Source organism: Marmota monax, unplaced genomic scaffold (genome assembly GCF_021218885.2).
Source record: "Marmota monax isolate L192 unplaced genomic scaffold, Marmota_monax_Labrador192_F-V1.1 WCK01_AAM20220418_F8-fsc00068, whole genome shotgun sequence".
Taxonomy (NCBI): Eukaryota; Metazoa; Chordata; class Mammalia; order Rodentia; family Sciuridae; genus Marmota; species Marmota monax.
The window spans coordinates 5,777,822-5,786,423 of record NW_026692352.1 but is presented as its reverse complement, the minus strand read 5'-3'; positions in this window follow the sequence as shown (position 1 = coordinate 5,786,423).

The window sequence follows — 8,602 nt, the reverse complement described above, 5'->3', positions numbered from 1 at the left end:
GTAATCCATCAGAAAATTCTACCTCCAAAAGACATTCCAGATCTGACCACCTGCCACTGTCTGCAATCAGAGCCCCCTCCCCTCTCCTCAGATGGCTGCTCTCCATCTCCCAGCTTCTGCCCATCTCCCTTCCTCTAACTCCCAAGGCCAATGACAACACTCTTCTGAGAATTCTGCAGTGCCTTCTCGAGTCAGCTGGAGCAAGTCGAGTTTCTGCACCCCCTCCACCATCTGGGCTACACGACCTTGTAGATGCATCCTTTACCTCCCCATCCTCTCCATTCCAGCCATGGCCCCCTGGCTGACCCCACCAGGGACATGCCACATCAGCACCCTGGCACCTGTTGGTAGCTTCAGATTTTTACTCAGAAGTCGTCTTCCCTGGCCACTCTATCTAAATGGCAAAGGTCCTCACAGACGTCCCCTGTTCACCCATCTGTGCTGTTCTCTGTTCCCTACCATTAGCATGCATCCCATCTAATAAACCATTTGCTTTCTCTCATTTTCTACCTCCCTCCACTAAAAGGCCAATTACGTGAAGGCAGAGATTTTTGTGGCTGTATTCACTAAGTTAAAATAATCACCAAGTATAAATTCATTTAAAGAACAAAGGAAGGAAGGAAACCACAACTAAATGAACACAGCGTCCTCCCTGCGGGAAGCACTGGGTGCCCAGAGAGAGCAGTAGAGAAGGGAGGTGACGATGAACAGTGTGCCTATCATGATGCTGGAATGTGGACTGGGAGGAGCAGACACAAGCTGTCAATCACAGAACCCACAGGTGCCACGGTGAAGAGACAGAGGACAGCGTAGGGGCCCTGGAGGAAGCGGTGCCTGGGCCCCATCCAGAAGTCCCACTTGCCACTCTGCCACCTTTCTCCTAGTCCAGCTGGGCTCTGAATCAACAGTGGAGAGAAGAATCCAGCCCCGGGAGCCAGAACAGCCTAGGTTTACTTATTTGTTTACCAGTGGGCGACTTGGGTAAATTACTCCCTCTGGCCAGCCTTTAGTGTAAACTGTGTCAGCTGCTTAAGCCACCTGCCAAGCAGCAGAGCCCTGCCGCTCACCCTTTCCCTGGAGGAGAGTGCATGGGCAGCAGTGGCCTCCAGCTGCGACACCTCTGGACCCACACCCACTGCCCAGGCCGTGGCTCAGCACAGCGGGAGAAGCAGGCTCCCTCTGTTGTGGGCCTCTCCTCTCCAGGCAGTTCTTGCTGGGCCTCTCCAGGCTGGCTGAGGCCCTCCAGCTGTACTGCAGCCTGGGGCTCTCCCTACTTCATGCTTCCTTCCCTCTCTCCTGTCACCATGGCAGACCATTTCCCAGGGGGAGGGAAGCTTCCTGGAGGAGGGGACTCTGGAGCCATGTCTTCCAGGTTGACCTCCATGTACCAGGTCATGTATGTGCTGCCAAGGGCCCTAACAGAAGGGAGCTGCCCGAGAGTTTCAATCGAGGGAATGGTGTGACCAGATCTGTGGCTGGACAGGAGGACGGAGGAGGCAGGAGAGCAATGTGGGGGCTGAGGTGATGGGCCCTGTCTGGGGAGGTGACTATGGGAGCCACCAGGTCAGGGAGTAGAGAGAAAAGGTTCTCCAGGTTCAGGAGGAGGAAACTCAAAGCAAGGCAACTCCAGGAGCTGTGGAATTCCTCCCTCTGATTCCTCCCGTGACTGATGGGGCACGGGGACCAAAGTCAAGGATGGCCCCAAGGCGCTGGCCTGGGTGACAAGATGGCTATGGGGCCTGTCACAGAGACTAGAATCTGGAGCAGCTTGAGGGAGGAAGTAATGAGTTTAGTTTGGGACACAATAAGTTTAGGAGGCCTGTGGGTCATCCAGAGAAAGCTGGAAATGTGGGTCTGGGCCTTGGGAGAGAGGCCTGGCTAGAGAAAGGGAAAAGCCACGACAGTGGAGAGCACCCAGGTGGCCTGGTGGCCATTCACAACTTTGCATCTTTACAGTTGGGGAAGCCACAACCAAGAGTGGTGGGCCATGTCAATCTCAGTTCTTCTTTATCCACTGCCACGGTCCCCTGAGGGTAGAATGTACTTGTGTGACCCAGTGAGACAGGAATTGGTTTTGTGACTTTGGTTGTGCTGGCCAGTGGGATGCGGGCAGAAGAGAATGTGTGATGACTGATGAGCCCAGACCTTGAGAGGCACGTGTGTCTCTGCACACGCCCCTGGGGGGAGAAAAATGCTCCAGGGAGCCACTGATCTCAAAGGCATGTGGAATAGACCTGGCCCAACAAGTGGACCCAAGCAGAGCCTTCCCTGTCACTCCAGCTTCAGGCCTGTGACAAGAAAAAGAAATAGTGTTTACAAAGCAGGAGGTTCTCAGTTATCTGTCATACAGCATTATTAGCTGATCAGCATGCCGAGGTAGGAGATGTGAACACAAAAGGTCACAAGTTATGAATGTGTGAATTTTATTACTGCTTAGAAATACATATGAATTAACGTTGAATAAAACTATAATTCTACGATATTGAAAACATCATTATAATTGTACAAAAGACATGTTTGTGCCTTGATCATGCACCGATCAGTGTGTGGGCGCCAGGTGGATTGTCTGTCACGCACCTTTTCCTAGTTGTCACCACTGCCCCTTCCTCCACATGTTTGCAAGCACAATCCCCATGTCCTTCACTCTATGTCCTGGTGACGAGGGATGAGGACCAGGGCCTGCCCGGGTCAAAGATCTTCTTATAGGATTTTTGGAACTTCCAGGACAGAGATGAAACCTCAGTTTCTTTTTGAGTGGGGGGACCATGACAGCACCCATCTTGGGCCTGTTTGATATTTCAGTTTGGTTCTCACCCTGAGGCTCATTGCATCCTGCCCTTGGAGCTTGGGAGACTCCCCCACATCCCTCCATTCACTTCCCTTCCTGCTGAAAGTAGTTCAACCCAGGATTCTGTTAGAAATCAAAGAGCACTAACTAACTAACTAACTAACTGGAATCAGAAGAGAAGCCTGTAGGAAACAGCAGGTGGAATTTGGAGCTTATGAAATTTCCTTTGGTAAAAGTATGATTATGATGTGACAGGTCTGTCTCCCGAACTAAATTGAACACTCCTCAGAGGACAGGGTCTAGTCCATTCCAAATCTCGGTGCCAGCCCAGGTCAGGGAGGAATTGGGAGCTCAGCAAAGATCCCTTGAGTTGAGTTGCTATGGGAAGCCACCAGGTTAGTACTGCCATTGCCATGGCGATAGCTGGTTGGGTGTTTCTAATTTTTGCCTTAAACAGCACCCATGATTGCCTCTTAAGTGACATAAGAGGCAAGATGTTGTCCACTCAGCTCTCCTCTTCCTGTCCCCTGCCCAGCTGCTCCTGGAGATAAGGGATGCCCTTCTGTTCTTTGACAAAATGACACAGTGAAGAAGAACACCAGCCCTTTGCATAGAGATCTATTGTGCACCAACTGTGTGACTTTGGGCAAACTACTGACTATCTGCACCTCTGTTTCCTTATCTGTGAACAGGAACAGTAATGTTACCTAGAGTTAGTATGAGTATAGGAGTGAAATGCTTGTTGATAACAACAACAGCAACAACAACATAAAACTATTCAAAAATGGGCAGAGAACATGCATAGACATTTCTCCAAAGAAGATACACAGAAGGCCAAACAAGCACATGAAAAGATGTTCAACATCACTAATCATTAGAGAAATGCAAATTAAAACGCCATCTCCCCAGGCCTGTAATCCCAGCAGCTAGGGAGGCTGAGGCAGGGGGATTGCAAGTTCAAAGCCAGCCTCAGCAATTCAGTGAGACACTAAGCAACTCAGTGAGACCCTGTCTCTAAATAAAATACAAAATAGGGCTGGGGATGTGGCTCAGTAGTTGAGTACCCTGATTTAATTCCCAGTACTCAACAAAACAAAACAAAACAAAAACACATCTCTTCACATTCATTAGGGTGGATACTATCCAAAAAATAGAAACTATTTGTTGGGCAGGTGGTAGAGAAACTGGGTCTCTGTACTCTGCTGGTGGGAATGTAAAATGGTGCTACGGAAAGCAGTACATGGGTCCTCGAAAATTTTAAAAGTAGAATTGCCCATAAGATGCAGCAATTTCACTTGGGGCAAATACAGCTAAAGAATCAAAAGCTGAGTCTCTAAGGAATATTTGCACAGCCATGATCATGGCAGCACTATTCACAAGAGCCAAGAGGTGGAGAAAGCCCAGGTGTCCATTGAGATGAACGGACAATGAAAATGTGTTTATAGATACAATGGAATGCAATTCAGACCTAAAAAATGGAAATTCTGGCACATGCTACAACTTTGATGAACCTTGAGGACATCATGCTAAGTGAGATAGCCCATCCCAACATAGCAAATCCTGCATGATTCTTCTTACATGAGGTATCTAGAGTTAAAAAATATTCAGAGACAGGAATTAGAACAGTGGTTCCCAAGAACTTGTGGGAGGGAAGAATGAAGAGTTTTATTCAGTGGTTACAGAGTTTCAATTCTGAAAGATAAAGAAAGTTCTGGAAATGAATGGTGGCGCTGGTCGTGTCATGTGAATGTACTTAATATGAGTGCACTGAACTGGACACTTAAAAAGGGTTATGTCAATTTTGGCACAATTCATTTTTTTTAAAATGGCAAAATGCTTGCTCGGACACTACTGCAGAGACATCAGACTCTGCGGGTCAAAGCTTTTTTCCAAAATGGTACCAAGTTATCATTTTCCTTTCTCACTGGCTTTGACATTTTCCTGATGGTGTAAGAGCAAGGTGGGGAAAACTGCTAGGACCTCGACACAAATCAGAGCAGTGGCCCCAGGTATACCAGAAGTCACCTAGCTTCACTCCCCAACTCTGTGGGAAACTGCCAACAGCAGGGCATGTGGGAAAGCCTGACAAGGCCATCAAAATTATTCAACTCATGATACATTGCCCCTTGAATATGTGTCTTTTTTTTTCCTTTCCTTCCTTATATCCTTCTGTGGCATTGGGGATGGAACTGAGGGTCTCACTTGTGCGAGGCAAGTGCTTTACACGGAGCTACACTCCCGGTCCCACAGGTCTTTTTAATATTCTGTGTGACAACGTGAAGAATATCATAAAGCACCTCTGCCACAAAGGTGTATGATGACTGTCTTCAGGAAAAGCTTTGGCACAATTAGTTGAACTGTCAGGTAAACTGACCACTTTTCTTTTCACGGAACACCAATTTTACTGGAAAGAAATACTAACAGGTGAATTATTGTTACGCAGACTTGAGTATCTAGCAGACATTCTCTCAAAAATGAATACAGTACGTCTGTCATGTTTCTAGGCAAACTGATAGCATTTATTGCTAATGACAAAATTCAAGCTTTCAGGCTGGGGTTATGGCTCAGTGGTAGAGTGCTTGCCTTGCACGTGTGAGGCACTGGGTTCGATCCTCAGCACCACAGAAAAATAAATAAAACAAAAGTATTGTGTCCATCGACGACTTAAAAAATATTTTTTTAAAATTTTAAGCTTTCAAGTAAAAATTGCCACTGTGAGCCTGATAGGCTCCCAATACTTAAAAACTTCTCCAATGAGATCAGTGGTGATGTTAATAAATGTAATTTGTAAAGAAATGTTGTGTATTGAAATTTCTCAATATTTGGAAGATCTGCATAACTTAGAGAGCCATTTCCCCCCCCCAAAAAAGGCTGATGTATGAAGTTACCACAGCATACCTAGGTAAAAGATACATTTAAAGTGCCCCTCAAAGTGTGATTTTAATGTAACTGAGCATGCAAGGTTCATGGATGGGATTTTAGAGTAATTCCAACTAACCTTCAAGAAACTACCACTTGTCCAGTTTGGCTAGTATCAAGAAGAATGGACGTAACTATTTCAAAAGGCCATTAAAGTATCCCTTTTCCAACTACTAATCTGTGCAAGCCTGTATTCTTTTCATAAACTTCAAACAACAGTGCATCAGATTGAATGCAGAAGCAGCTGAGAATCCATCAGTCTTCTATTAAACTAAGCACTAAAGAAACTTGTACACATTAACAATATCACTGTTTTCATTAATTTTTTTGTTTTGTTTTGGAGAATTTATTTTTTAAAAAATACATTATATTAGTACTTACTAGTAACTTTTTGTTATTTTAATTATGTAAATATTTTTAAATGTATCCATTTTAATTTAAGTAATGTAAGTATCAATAGGTATAAACTGGTAAGCAGAAGTTCTTCTAAGTTCTCAATAATTTGGAGGTATGAAAGGGGGTACTGAAACCGAAGATTGGAGAGGAGTGTTCTAGCATTCTTTTTTTAAAGAAGATAACCTTTATTCTTTTTCTTTTTCTGTGGTGGTGAGGATCTAATCCAGTGCCTCACACATGCTAGGCAAGCACTCCACCACTGAGCCAGAAACCCAGCCGGCTGTAGCATTCTTAGTATTATTCTGCCCTAACCAGAATCAGGCAGCAGGGGGCAGCAGAGGCAGCCAAATGAAAGCACCCTTTGCCTTTCCACAGTAAAGCCCCCGAGCCCCTGTTGGGTGTGACCCATGCTCTGGGCTGGGAACACAGAAGTTAATCTCCCAGGACTTCATGGTCCTGAAATTGACAGTGAAGGGGACAAAGTAGACACCTCCTGCTGTGAGCATACAAAGGTGCTGGAAAAGGGTAGGCGTGGAGCTATGATTGCTCACATTTCCCCTGACTAGCTGCAGGGGAGGAAGCCCCCAGGATCTGGGGTCAGAAAGGAAATGAAGGTCCCCATCCTTTCAAGATTAGATTCTGATCAGGATACTATCAGAGAATGAGAAGAGGAGCCAAGTATCATCTTTTATTAGCTTGACACAGACCCTTTCCAAAGTGACCCAACCCTCCTACCAAGTAAGAAGGGGCCATGTGGATCTCCCTCATCTGCCCCTGCACCCCTTAATTCTCAGGCCTCCCAGAAGTGCTACCTCTCCTTGGGACTGTGTCAGTCTCCTGCCCTGGCCTCCCTCTGCACATAGCTTTCAGCTTTAAGTCCTTCAAACTCCACCCAAATCCTCCAACTCTGCCTCCACCTCTGCTGCCACTCAAGTGCCCAGTCATTTGTCAGCTGCCCTGGAAAGAGCTCTCCACCATCAACAAGTGCTCCTCTGCTCCAGCCTCCTTCTCCATCCACACCCATCTCCCAGTCACCCATGGTCTCAACTGCCCATTCCAGACATTTTGTCCTTGTCCTCCTGGCCCTTATTAACCTCTTGCCACACTGCCCTCTCCTCCCTGCCTCAAGGGGTCCTCCTCTGGTGCTCCCCCTTCCACATTGGTTTTCCTGCTTCATCCTTGGTGGGCCACGTTCCTTCCCTGGAGCTGCCACAATTTCCATCTTGATTTTATCATTGAGGAAGCAGAGGCACACAGAGGGAGGTAGCTGGGCCAGGAAGTGTCTGGTTCCCAACACACAGCATCACACTCCACAGTGCCCTCCAACCAGATTGCTCTCCAACCCCAAGCAAACATCTTTACCTCCCTGTGCCCTTCATTCCCCGGTCTGTTCCCACTTAACTTACCCTCTTAACTGGATCCATTAGCGTTTAAGTCAAGGCCTGAACTAAGACACTCATCAGGGTGTTAAGGATCAGGGCCTTTGACAATAAATTAGGCCTTAAAGTTTTCCCTGGATATGTCAGGTGGGTGTGGCCACAGCCCCTGCAGTTCCACAATACATGGATTGTGGCCAAAGGGCCCCTGGGAGCACCAGAAGGCATGGGAGATGGAGGGAAGGCAGGGGACCCTTGGGAGGCCCTTTAATGTGTGTGGGTGGAGAAGTGAGGCTGGACCCAAGCCAAGCCTCTTACTCCCCTCAGCTCCTCTTTGTTGCTTCCAGTGTCCTCAAAATGAAGTCCAAACCCAAGCCCCACACAAGACAGCCTCGCCTGCCCCTGATGAGGCATACACAGCTTATCCCATATCAACATGACCCAAGCATTTAACAAAAATGAACTTAAGCCTTATAAAGTTCTTATAAGGCAAGTACTTGTATAATCCTCACTATACAGATGAGGAAACTGAGGCACCGAGAGATGAGAGGGTCCAGTGTCAGGATTTGAACCCAGGACACATGGCTCTAGCGTATGTGCCCAAACTGCTCCATTGTGTAGCCTCAGTTCTCCTTCTGGTATTGTTTCTGTTCCCCAAATGCACCTCCCTCTACCAGTCACTCGACAGTGCCCTCGTTCATGTCTTTGTGTGATTGATGTCTCTTCTGCCGAGAAGGCTCATCCCTCATCTTGGCAAGTTCTGTTTATCCTTAGATCCCAAATTAAGTGTCACCTCCCCTGTGAAGCTGCTTTTGCTCTGCCCTGCCCCAGCTGAACTGGCAGCCACTGTGTTCACAAAGCACCTGGCACCAATGTCCATGCAGACAGCCATGCCCATACAGACAGCCCTGGATGGCCTCTTCATGAGATCAGCTTTGGACCCCTCCTCATGGAACACGTGTCACAGGTAGGCACAGTGCTAGGTGATAGCAGGGCGGAGCTGGGGGCTCCTGACTGTCCCACCTCTGGGTTCCTGATGTCTGGTATAAGACTTGGTCCAGCTCAGGAAACAGCAAGTAGGGCCTGAGATGTACAGCCCTTGTGCAGAGAGAAATCAAATCCC